Source organism: Gossypium hirsutum, chromosome A09 (assembly GCF_007990345.1).
Source record: "Gossypium hirsutum isolate 1008001.06 chromosome A09, Gossypium_hirsutum_v2.1, whole genome shotgun sequence".
Classification (NCBI taxonomy): domain Eukaryota; kingdom Viridiplantae; phylum Streptophyta; class Magnoliopsida; order Malvales; family Malvaceae; genus Gossypium; species Gossypium hirsutum.
In genome coordinates, this window is record NC_053432.1 from 59,235,657 (window position 1) to 59,248,883 (window position 13,227).

The 13,227-nt window shown below is 34.2% G+C and overlaps 1 long non-coding RNA gene across 3 annotated transcripts; it reads left to right on the forward strand.

Annotated features, from left to right (window-relative positions):
• Positions 1–734: 734 nt before the first annotated feature.
• Positions 735–6,628, forward strand: LOC107888978 (uncharacterized). 3 transcript variants are annotated; one of them, XR_001681592.2, is made up of 4 exons: positions 735–1,390; positions 1,563–1,687; positions 1,777–2,438; positions 6,236–6,628. It is a non-coding gene; the product is annotated as an uncharacterized lncRNA (long non-coding RNA). The 3 variants fall into 3 exon arrangements; XR_001681591.2 differs by having other exon boundaries at positions 735–1,687; XR_005901055.1 differs by having other exon boundaries at positions 735–2,438; positions 5,145–6,628.
• The last annotated feature ends 6,599 nt before the right edge of the window (positions 6,629–13,227 follow it).

Here is a 13,227-nt window from a genome sequence, read left to right on the forward strand (position 1 = left end):
TTCTTTTCAAATATTGATTAATCTCTAAAAATTAAGTTGTAGTTTTTCTCGTGATAAATTAAGATGTTTAATTCATGATTTAGTTTTTTATTTATTGAATGTTTTTGGGATAAATTGATTTTGTACGAGATTTTAACATTGTGATTGGGTAATAATTTTTAGAGGTTTGATTAATACAAATTCTTGAAGAAATTAGGATTAGTTGTACTTATAATCTTGAATTTCTTGAATATTCTTTAGAAATTTAGGGTCCGTTTGTTTACATGTAAAAGATTTTATGAAAAATATTTTCGACATTTTCCTGTGTTTGTTTCATAGAAAATAGTTTAGTCAATGGAAAATGATTTACAAGTCAACGTAAAATATTTCATTTTTTTTTCTGTAAAATTACTTACCTTTTGAAAAGCTTTAAGTCATTTTCTAAAAAAGAGTTCTTCTATAAGTAATTTTATTTTATATAAAAATTAACTTAAATCAAGCTTAATATTATTATACTCATAATAAATTTTATTTTTATTTTTAAAATTATTAAAATATTAATAAAAATATTATTTTTTTCATTTTTTTTGAGAAATACTGGGCTGTGATTTTATTAAATAGAAGTCAAAGAAACAAAAAAATATAAAAGAAAAAACATAACTAATTTTTTTGGCCCAGGTCTAAAGGCCCAAACCCGTCTTAAGTAAACCTAGCCCTAAACAATTAAAACTCATTTTAAAAAAAACCCTAAAAAATTTATCATCACAGCCAGCCACCATTTTCAAACGATCTCCTTTTTTCTTCCTCATTTCCTCTTTACAATGCTCCCTTAAGCAGACCATCATGGTTCTTTGTCTTTTCATCCCTTGGTAAAGTATTTCCTTGATAAGTGAGTTTTCTCACTATTTTGATCGTTCCTCTATTGGATCGACCCAATTCTTTGAAATACCTTCCCATTTTCATAATCCCTATTACTTTAAAACTTCTAAACTTCAAGCCCTAAGTCCTTCTCAGAGGAAATAGTCACCCCCCTTTCTTCAACGAATTTTACCGGAGAAATATACTTAATCAATGCCTTGCCTGTCAATTTCAACAGCCCTTGCTACCGCACTGGAGAGGCCAGAGCTAAGATAAGTATTTTCATTTTCTTTTAAGCCTTCTTTTGCTAAGATATGAGGTACTTTATTCTTTTGTTTCCATGCATGTTGAAAAATACAAGTAACAAAGTTACTGCATAATCGTTTAGCATCAACAATATATGCTCTAATTTTTTATCCATCTTCCTCTCGACTTTTTAATTTTCGGATGATAGTTAATGCATCACCCTCGACTTCAATTCGTAGGAATTCAGATTCTGCCCCAAATCGAATCGCCTGAACGTATGCGAGAGCTTCTACTGCAAATGTTGTCGGTATATGTTTGTTTCTGAATTTTTTTTATTTTTAAGACTTGTCCCAAATAGTTTCTTATAACAATCCTTGTACATGATCTATTATTCTATTTTTGAAATGCAACGTCAAAATTGATTTTGACATTCATCTCGTTTGGTGGCCTCCAATTCTCATTAGCGATTATGTTGACAGGTATCTTTCTATTTACCCCTTCAATTTCCTATATGTAGTCTAAAATGAATTGGGCAACTCTCTCTTCTGTTTGTGCCTTATTCTCATGAATTAGCGAATATTTTGCTGATCGTAAGCCTCATACGGTACATCCAATGCTTCTAATCTGACTATTAGATTTTTTTCCAAATAAATAACACATCCAGTCATTAAATTATACTTGATTTTGTTCCAGGGGCCACCCAATTCCTAGCCTTGTCGATACTCCAGTTACAAAATAGCAGTCTCGAAAGATGTGCTCTCTGGTTTCTTCGTTATTTCTACATCTTGGGCAAGTCGCAGAATCTTGTACCTTGCATTGAATAAGATTGGAAAAAGTAAGAAGGAAATTATTTAGGGTTTTCCATACTAGGATTCTTATTTTAGCCGGCAAGTTTACCTTCTATAATTCATTATACATGGGTTTGTAAGTAATTTAATTTTTATGTATATTTGTTTATATTTCCGTTTGTATTAAGTTTTTGTACCAACTCTGCACTATATAAACTCTTGAAGCCTCTTCTCGCCATATGACTTTATCCAATTCTTTCTCAAGTGGGAAGGGAATGTACAGAATTCTTGTTGCGTCATCTTGGTGAAAGGTATGTTGAAAGAATTCTTGTTGCGTCATCTTGGTGAAAGGTATGTTGAATTAACTCTTGCTTCCATTGATTTGTATCTTGTTCAATTAGTTCTGAAACTAACACAAGATTTTGAGTACTACCTGGATATTGAATCTTGTAGTCAGCTGAGCCCAGAACCCATGCATCATTCCAAATTTGAATTTGAGTTCCGGATCCAACTCGCCAGCCCATCCCTTTATTAAGAAGTCCTTTTGCCGACCAAAGACTTTGCCAGGTATATGACGATAAATTCTCTAACCATGCATACATAAAATCTGAAGTTGGGTAATATTTGGCTTTTAAAGATTTGGCTAATAATGAATCTGGATAATAAATCAAACACCAACTTTGTTTAGCTAGCATTGCCACATTAAATTATGAAAGGCATCAAAGCCCCATTCCCCCATCCTTTTTTAATTCACCAAGCTTACTCCATTGATACCAATGTATGCCACATTTTTCAGAACATTTTTGCCACCAAAATCGACTCATAATATTTTCTAATTCTTTGCATAATGATTTTGGTAATAGAAAACATGCCATTGCAGAGGTTGGAATAGCCTATAATACTGTGTTTATAAAAACCTCCTTTCCTCCTATCAACAAGAATCTATTGCTCCATCCTCGAACCTTACTAATCATCCTGTCCTTTAAAATTTCGAAAGATCTTTTCTTATCCTTTCCAACCATATTTGGTAAACTTAGATATTTCTCTGGATTTTTGGAGGTTTGAACACCCACTGTGTTAGCTACTTGTTCCCGAATTTGCTCTGAGACATTTGTGCTAAATTATGCCATTGACTTTTCAAAGTTAATACATTGTCCTGAGCATACTTCATACTCTCATAAAATATCTTTTAGATTATTAGCTCCTTTAATTGTTGTGTACCCAAAAAGAATACAGTCGTCTGCAAACAATAAGTGTGTAATTGGGAAAATGAAAAATAAATTTATAAGAATTAGAAAAAAAATGAAATTGTCCAAGATTGCGAAGCTTTCGGTTCTTGTTTTTCGATGGGTGGAGTCAACTTTATTCCCCTGAGTAGGATAATTTGATGGTTGTTTGTGATTCCTATGGTGAGTGATTTTTGGCAGCGGTACAATTTCTCTTTTTTTGGTTCGGAAGCGGGTAAATCAAGATTGTACGATTGTGACGTCTGTGTATGGCTTGAATTGTCTTGGTTGCTTCTAAGCCTAGGTGATGGAAAAATTAGAGTTTCTCAATAAGTTTTTTTTTTTTTGTTTTTTGTAAGAATTTTCTTTTTAATATTTTTCTTATACGTGTCTTTATATCGTTCTTTATGTTAAAAGTGCATGGTTCTTTGTCGTCTTTTGCATAGAGGCTATTCATGAACTGATTTCCTTTAACTATTCTATGATAAAAATTAAATACTTGAATTGTTATCTTGTTGCGAGTCTTTCTTTTTGGAATCAAGTTTAGATTAGATAGTTTTGTTTATCTTTGTAGCTGATTAGCGTTGTTTAAGGTTTGGCTCTGTTTCTGTGCTTGTGTCTAGTTATTTTGTTGTCAGCCTTTGTTTTGAAGCGTTGTCCTCTTGGGAGGAAGAGTTTGCTGGGTTTTTTGTCGTGTCTTTTTTGAATCTTGTCTGGTGGTTTCGTCTTCCTGAGTAGGCATATGCTTCTTTCTTTGTCTTGGGGTTTTCCCTTAGTTTCCAGTATGGAAGAGGATCTTAACAGTTTATTAGAGAAATTAAAATTCTCAAAGGAAGAAACAACAAAAATTGTTAGCACGAATTTGGATTACAATAATACCCAGGGTTTTGAGGCTTGGGCTATAGGAAAATTATGGTCTATTGAAAAGGTCAACCGTGAAGCTATGTATCAGGTATTTAAGTCAATTTGGTATACGAAAGAGGAAGCGAATTTTGTGGCGATGAAAGAAGGAGTTAGCTTCGTTATGTTCGAAAATGTGGAAGATAGAAAGAGAATACTGAATCTGTCCCCTGGTTGTTTGACAAGTGCCTCTTCGCTATGTTTCCTTATGTTAAAGAAACAGAGATGGATTCATATGCTTTCAACCTATCTCCATTTTGGGTATGAATTTTTAATATATCGTTTGAATGTATGGATGTGGGAGGTGCTATCGAGGAAGTTATTGCCATAAACTAGCATGACGGAGATGTTGGATGGACAAAATATATTTGACTTAAGAGTTATAATTGACATTTCTAAACCTTTGCGTAGAGTGGTTCAGTTTGTGAATAGAGAGGGTGTCAGTTCTGTTCGTGCCATCAAATATGAGAGATTCCCTACATTTTTTTTATAATTGTGGCCTTATAAACCATTCAAAACAAAAATGTGAAAAGTTGGCTATCCGAAGCAATTCCAATGAAACTAGTTATCAATATGAAAACTAGTTAAGAACTTCTACAGAAATAGCTAATCAGGAGCGAGGAAATTAGAGAAACGGGATTGAAGTTATTGAAGAAAAGAGAAAGTGAAAGTGTGTGGAAGGGAAAAACACAAGGAAATACTGAACTAAATGTACCTAGCATAACAAAGGAAAAAGAAAAAATAAAACTGAATGTAGATGAATCGGGTTCAAGTCCTCAAATGGAGAAGCGATCTTTCAAGTAGGCTCGTAAAGTATGTGGAAATTTGAGTAATAAAAAGAAGAGGGCAAGAGATAGCGGTAGAGTGTTCACCGAAGATAATGCCAGTAGAACAGTTCATAGAGAGCTAATGGATGGCCAGTAGAACAGTCCATAGAAAGCTAATGGATGGTTCATCACCTATTCAGGCAACAGCTGGCGATCAGCCCTGCCAAGTTAATGAAGTTCCTATGCTGGAACTATTATGGGTTAGGGAATCCCACGATAGTTCGAGAATTTAAGCAATTCTTAGTTGTCAATAACCCTGATGTTATTTTTCTTAATGAAACAAAAATGAAAGCTAATGATTTTCAACATGTTCAAAATAGGTGCATGATGAAAAATGGTTTGGCAATGAGTTCTGAAGGAAGAAGTGGGGGCCTCGCATTAATGTGGAGGGAAGACTTTGATGTTAACATCCAAAACTACTCTAAGTTTCATATTGACGCCCTGGTTCAGTACGAAAATAACAGAAGTGTTTGTTTCACTGGTTTCTATGGTGATGCGAACCCAAGCTTTCGAAATAATTCGTGAGAAATGCTTAGAAGGGTTGAGAGGACGATTGGTGAAGATTGGATTGTAGGAGGGGACTTTAATGCAATCTTGAATGATGCTGAGAAAAAGGGTGGGTGCAGGAAGGCTAGGTCGCAGATAAATGAGTTCAAGGATCTTGTGGATGAGCTGGCTCTTGTCGATATCAAGCCTAATAAAGGATGGGTTACCTGGGTTAATAACAGGGATAGGAATACTATGATTAAGGAGAGATTGGATAGATTCTTTACTTCGGTGTCTGTTATTGAGAATTTTCCTTTTATGGCTACTTATGTGGTGCGCCAAACTAATTCTGACCATGATGCTATAGTCTTGGATACTTGGGGACGTAGCGAAATAAAAATCTTAGGCTTAGTTTCAAATTTGATGAGTGTTGGGCTATTGATGAGGAAGCTAAGAATATTATTAAAGGCGTTTGGCAATACAATGATAGCAACTGTGTAGGTAAGCTTGATAATATGTGTATGTAGCTTGGTTCGTGGCAACGTAGTAAATATAATAATATGAAGAAAGCCATTCGAAGATTGGAACATAAGATTGATAGGATCATTAACTCGCCTCAAGGAATTAACAGTACGTTAGTATTGAAAGAAACAAGAAGCAGGCTCAATCATCTATATGCTAAGGAAGAGAAATACTGGTCCCAAATATCTCGATCACTTTGGTTAAAGAAGGGTAAAAAAAAACTCGTTACTTCCATGCGAGAGCTACTAGTCGACTGAGGAAAAATAACATTGAAAGGCTAAAAGACTAATGGCAACTGGCTGATGGATTATAGAGACATTTTCAATGTTACTGGAAACTATTTTTGTAACTTGTTTCAGTCTAATAACTATGCTAATGATATCCATGTTTTGAATTACAACAGGGAATGTGTTCCAAAAAATCCAATGAGTGGCTTGAAGTTGACTACATGGAAAGCGAGATCGTCCAGGCAATAAAGCAGATGGATCCTAGGAAGGCCCTTGGAGTAGATGGTCTCTCGGGAAATTTCTTCAAGTACAAATGGGAGACTGTTGATAGGGATACTATCCGGTTCTGCCTTGATATTCTGAATGGGAATAAAGATGTTTTATATTTAAATGAAACTATGATAATCATAATCCCTAAAATTTGTGACTGTTATGATATGACTAATTACTACCCGATTAGCTTATGGAGGTTCATTTATAAGGTTATCTCCAAAGTACTTGCCAACCGGCTCAAAGTTACCTCCCTAATTGTATAAGTCTTAATCAGAGCGCATTTTTCCTTGGGAGGATGATTCATGACAATATTTTAATCGCTCACGAATTACTCCACTATCTTCAAAGTTCCAAAAATGGTCCCAATAAAGGCCTCATTGTTAAGCTCGATATGAACAAAGCTTACGATTGAGTGGAGTGGAGTGGGACTTTTTGGAAGCGATAATGTTGAAGATGGGCTTCGGTAATAATTGGGTAAAAAAAAGTTATGAATTGTGTTTGGATCGTTTGTTATATTGTTAAGCGCAATAATTTGTTGTCGGATGTTATTATTTCCGATAGGGGACTTCGTCAAGGAGACCCCCTCTCCCCTTACTTGTTCTTATTCTATATGGAAGCACTCTCAAGAATGCTGCTTCATGCACAGAATAATAATGTCTTATGGGGAATCAGGGCCAGTACCAATGGCCCTAGGATTAACCACATTTTCTTTGTAGATGATGCCCTTATTTTTGTGAAAAATAAAAATTGTGATGTTGCTTTACTTAATATTTTAAAGGACTTTATTAATGTTTCAGTCAGGAGATAAATTTTAGTAAATCTATGGTTCTTTTTAGTCAAAACACTTCAAATAAGCAAAGGTAGAAAATTGGTGATTTATTAAGGATGGAAGTTGTGGAGAAATTGGATAACTATTTAGGACTCCCCCTGCCTATTGGTAAGAAAAAATCTTTAGCTTTTCAGGAGATTAACAATTGACTGTCTTGTAGAATAAAAAGCTGGACAAATAGGCTTTTGTCATTTTGAGGCAAAGATATTTTCATTAAGGCAATTCTCCAGTCTTTAGCAACATATGCAATGTCAGTTTTCCTTGCTCCCAAAGGTGTTATTGAATATATGCAAACAAAGATTAGCAGAGTATGGTGGTCCGGTAAAGATCGGTGTAGATTTTGGACAATGCCTTCTTGGAAGAATTTGTGTTATACGAAGGGTATGGGAAAGCTCGGATTTAGTGACATCCACTTTTTTAATTTAGCGCTTCATGGGAGGCAGGTCTGGAGGCTCATTAACAATAAAGATACTCTTTTTTATCAAGTGCTTAGCTACAAGTATTTTCCTACTTGGAATATTTTCAACTCTAAAAAACTCGACAGAGCTTCATTTACTTGGAGAAGTATTACTGCTGTAGCTAATGTCCTCAAGAATGGTTTTGGGTGGCAAGTGGGATGCGGTGATCGTATTAATATCCATACTGATAATTGAGGGGTGGAAGGCTTAAATGGGGAAGCTATTAAACCAAATCTATTGAACCATAATGAAAATAGTGTTACAGATCTTTGGCATGTTGAGAGTAGATGTTGGAATACCTGCAGAGTTTGGGAGCTTTATGGCCAAGACTTAGGGGAGAAAATCTGTAACTTACCAGTTGGGGATGAGAATCACAACGACAGAATGGTGTGGTTTCACAATTTGTTAGGAGAATATAATTCAAAGTCTACTTACTCCTAGCTTCTTTTGAAGCAAATTGGGTTTGGTCTTCATAGGTTTTTTTTGGAGAGCGATTTGGAAACTTGACACCCTTCCTAAGATTTGTGTTTTCATCTGGGGAGTGGGTAACGAAATCTTGCCTACTAATGTCAAAATTGCCTCTATTCATCATGGTTTTGATCAAACTTGTCATAGGTATGGTGCCGAATATGAGACCCTTGTTCATGCCCTTAAAGATTGTTCGAGTTTGGAGGCTACTCTAATGCTTGGCTGTTTGGATAGCAGCATTATTTCTAAGGAGTACGATTGATGTATCAACTGGCGGGAAGATTTATTGAGAATTCTTGACAAAAAGGCTATGACAGACTTTGTGACCATGTTGTAGAATTGCTGGAACAATAGAAACAACTGTGTTTTCAAAGGTAAAGAAGATGAAGCGAAGGATATTTGGAATAAGGCCAGTATGCTCAGCAAAGATTTTTTCATCCATAACCTATTAAAGGTGCCGATGTTATCAGCCCAGCTCGACGTAAGAAAATGGGTTAAACCTCCGAAAAACTGCATTAAAATTAACTTTGATGCTTCTACTGGTAATAACAGAACTGGATATGGGGATATTATTAGGAATGAATATGGTTTTTTTTGGATGACGGTGGAGGTTTTAAAGATGTGCAACTGTCGTTTGAGGAGGCTGAGTGGTATGCTTTTGATGAAAGCATTAAGATTGCAGGTCGACTCAATATTAAAGGTGATGTGCTATTTGAGTCGAATTGTGCAGGCTTGGTCAACAAAATAAATGCCCAGAAAAGGGACCTGATGATTATTGGTGAACGGATTAAGGATAGTCTTAAGGCCTTAGTTAACTTTTAGTCTGCTACTTGTGTTTGGGCTAGTCGGTAATGTGTGCAGATGCTTGCAATTGGTTCTTTGATATGGATTATCCTACAGAAATCCATAATGTTGTAATTAGTGATGCTATTTGAATAAATTCAAACCTAACTCTTGTGGTTGTTTTTTCCTCAAAAAAATAAAAGTGTAATTGTGGGACCTCTTCGACAAACCATTGCTCCCTTTATACAGCCTTCCCTGGCTGCAAGCTTCATCAAAAATGACAATCCTGCACTACAAATTAAAAATAGATATGGGCTTCAATGATCACCTTGACACAAACCCCTCATTAGACTGAACTGTTCGCCCCTCACCCCATTCAGACAAATCGAATATTTAGCTATCCTTAAACAATTTTTGATTAAAGACACAAAAGACTCTGCAAATCCCATTTTTTGCATCACTTTTTCCAAATAAAGCCACTCCACCCTGTCATATCCCTTACTCATATCCAGTTTTAGGGCTAAGCTTCCATTATTGCCTATTCCTCTTTGTTTTAATGAATGCATTAATTCATAAACCAGTAGAATATTGTCTACAATGAGTCTACCTGGAACAAATGCACTTTGGCCCTTATCAGTACATTTATCAAGAACTTGTTGCAGCCTATTTGCCACTGTCTTAACGATAATATTGTACATAACTGTACATAGACTAATAGGCCGAAAATTCTTGAGATTGGTAGGACTTGCTACTTTCGATATAAGTACAATATTTGTTAAATTAATGCCATCAATCGGCTTTCCATCGTTTAAAATCTTGAGACAGAAATCACCAACTTCTTTTCCAATAATATGCCAAAATCCTTGGAAAAATTAAGCTGGAAAGCCATCACATCTAGTTGCTTTTGTTGGTCCTATACTTTGAAGTGCTGAAAAAACTGTCACTGGTTTACTCAGCATAATATTCATAGAATTTAAGATGTGCATACTGATTCCTGACAATATGTATTCAAGATTACCAACACCTCCTAAAGAGAATATGTTTTCACAATATCATTTAGCCACCTCATCCATTGCTCTTCTATCAGAAACTAGCTAACCATGTTCATTCTCTAGTTCTTCAATTTTGTTAACTCTTCTTCTAAGGGAAGCGAAATTGTGGAAAAATTTTATATTTCTGTCTCCTTCTTTCAAACAATTCAGCCTTGCCCATTACTCCAAATATTTCTCTTCTTTATCAATTTTCAAATTTAAATGGACTTTAGCATTGATTAAGCCAGCCAAGTTTTTAGTTGTTCTTTCCATTCAGTCAAGGTCTTTAATAAGAGCTAATAACTTTTCTGTCAAACCTCTTCTTAACTTCCTGATTCCTATAGCCCATTTTTGCAATCCTTTGCCAACCAAGTTTAATTTCTCTGTTACCCCTCCATTATACAGTATCCAAAGCTTTTTTACTTCCATTTCACACGAATCTTCCATAGACCACCACGCTTCAAATCTGAATTCTGCCGTTCTTTTAAACATCCCTTTGATTTTGGTTTGTAAAAACAGAAGGAAATGGTCCAAGAAAGAATAAGGCAAACGTCGCATTTTAAATTCAGGGAATAATTCTAGCCAATTTTTGTTTGCAATTCTTTTGTCCAGTCATTCTTTTATGTTTGTTGTTGGAAGATTATCACATTTTTATGTAAACCATTTTCCAGCATAGCCTATGTAACAACCCAAATTTTTAAGGTCATTAGGAAAGTGAGTTTTTGGGTTTTCGATTCTGTAAATTAAATTCATTAGAAATATTTACGAAGTTAAGTAAGAGGTTAATTAGATTTTAATTAAGTAAATTTAGCTTCATTAGGGTTAATTAAGTATATGGATTAAATTGAATAAAGTGTGAAAGTTTAATTATAAACTATAGAAAAGTCAAGGGATTAAATTAGTAAATAAGCCTATATGACAAGTGTGTGGTAAGTATAAATACATGTGTATTATTTTAATTGGTACAAATTTATGTGTATATATATGTATTTACTTATTATATAAGTAAATAGTAATATAAAGTAAAATATATTATATTATATAATTATAACTTATTGATTAAATAAAGAAAATAAAAGAAATAAAACATAAAAAAGAAAGAAAAAAAGGTACGATTAGCAAGGAAAGAAATATGGAAAAGGGGAAATAAAAAGAAAAGGGAAAATTAGGGTTTTACGATTTCAAGCTTGATTGGTAAGTCAATTTAATCTTTTTTTGTAATTTTGGTGTCTATGGAATCCTAGGAAGAAATGCTATTTGAGTTATGTTGAAATTTAGAAAGTTATTAAATTTTTAGATGTTGATTAAGTTGAATAAATAGAAGAAATATGGGTTTAATTGATAGTAATTCAAGTTAGAAGTGGGAGAAGGATTGAATTGTAAAAGAAAATATAAGTTTTGTAATAGTAAGGATTGAATTGAGAGGATTTTATAATTAATGTTTTAAAATTTAAGAGTTGGAATGGTTTAAAGTGACAATTGAATGAAAATATAGGATTTATTTTGAAGAGAGAATGGTTATGGTGATAGGATTAAATTGGAATTTAAGTAAAACTTGTATAGAAATTGAAATGTATAATGTGATATAGTGTATTGATACTAATTTTATTTTAATGTTAACTATTATGTAGCAAACATAGCACCGGAAACGTCATCGAAGAAGGGAAAGGAAAAATTAAACGAGGATATTGAGTAGACTCGAGAATTACGGTTGCATTTCTATAACCAAACTCAGTAGTTATTTTGATACATATGATTGATATTATGTATGGCTATTGAATTTAAGGTAAGTATTGATATTGTGGTATTGTGTTGATTTATGAATAGTTGAATTGAGATGTATATTGATTGTTGATGATAAATTAAAAAATGAACTGGAAACCCTATTAATAGTGTCAAGCTAGTCGGATATAATTGGCATGCCATAAGATTAAAAGTGTTCAGGGATATTCTGACTTTGTGTCGATGAGATACTATAAGTGTCGCGTTACTGTTGCTGTTCCGGATTCGTTTTGATGAGGTACTCTATGTATCGTTATTGTTACTGTTACTATTACTGTTACGGTGTATTCCAGTTCCTGCTGATGAAACACTGTATAACATCCCGATGTGTGGGTTGGAATTCGTGTATTTGTTCAAGTCCGAGTTATGCTAATAGGGATAAATTACTGTACTGAGCACTGAAAGATACTGTTGTTACTGTATGATCTTATTGAATACGATTTTATTAATAAGTGTTATTGTAATTTAAGTATAATGGAATGGTAATTTATAAAGTTCTTATTGTTAGACTTTATAGTTATGTTTTAAATACATGTTAAATATTGGTTTATAGAAATACCACTAAGTGTATACTCAGCGTACGGTTTATTTTCTGTACGCAGGATTAGGTACGAAAGAAAGTTGAAGACTCAGCATCCAAGCCAATCCCGAACTCAAAGTGGTGAAAAACCTTTCTTTGGTAAAATGGTATGTACCTAGGCTGATAAGATTTTATTTTGTAAATGATAAGAATGAGTATGAAAAATGTTGAAACATGGTATAAAATATGCATATTTTGGAAATTAAACTTACATGAGTTTGACTAGTATGATAATGTAGTATAATTTCAATATGAATTGTGGTACATAATCCTTTAGAGGTATTGAAGTGAATGATGAATATTTGCTAAGTTTGAATGGTATAATGAATGATATTTGATTTAAGAACTTTTAGTAAATGTTTGGGCATGAATTAGATGTGTTTAGCATGTGAAAATAGCTTTAAAATGGTCAAAAATCATGTTTTCACATGGCCAAGTCACATGGGCATGTGCTCAATCCGTGTGGCTCTCTATTTATGTCACACAGGCTGTCCCCAATGTCGTGTGTGTAAGTCAGATCTGCCCATGGCCTGGCCCCATAGCCATGGGAACCCCACGGGCTGGCCACACGGCCATTCCCAGGCCACATGGGCGTGTGCCTCTATCTTCAAGGTAAAATTTTCAAAGTTGCCGATTTAATCTCGAATTACTTCTAAAGCATGTATTGGGCCCCGTAGATCCATATTAGGGACTTTATAGTGTAATTTGAGAAGTTTCAATTTAAAATACAAATTTATGACTTGGTTTTGTATAAATGCTAGTGTATAAGTCCGGTAATGCCTCGTAACCCTATTTCGGTGACAATTTGGGGTTAGGGGGTGTTACAGCCTACGTCTTCCAATCGACAATTATTAAGAACTTGATGAAATTCTTCCATTCGGCCTTCATCCACTAGTAAGGCCATTTCCTTTTTGAAAGCATATAAATCTCATTAAAGTCGCCACAAACCAACCAATTTGACTAA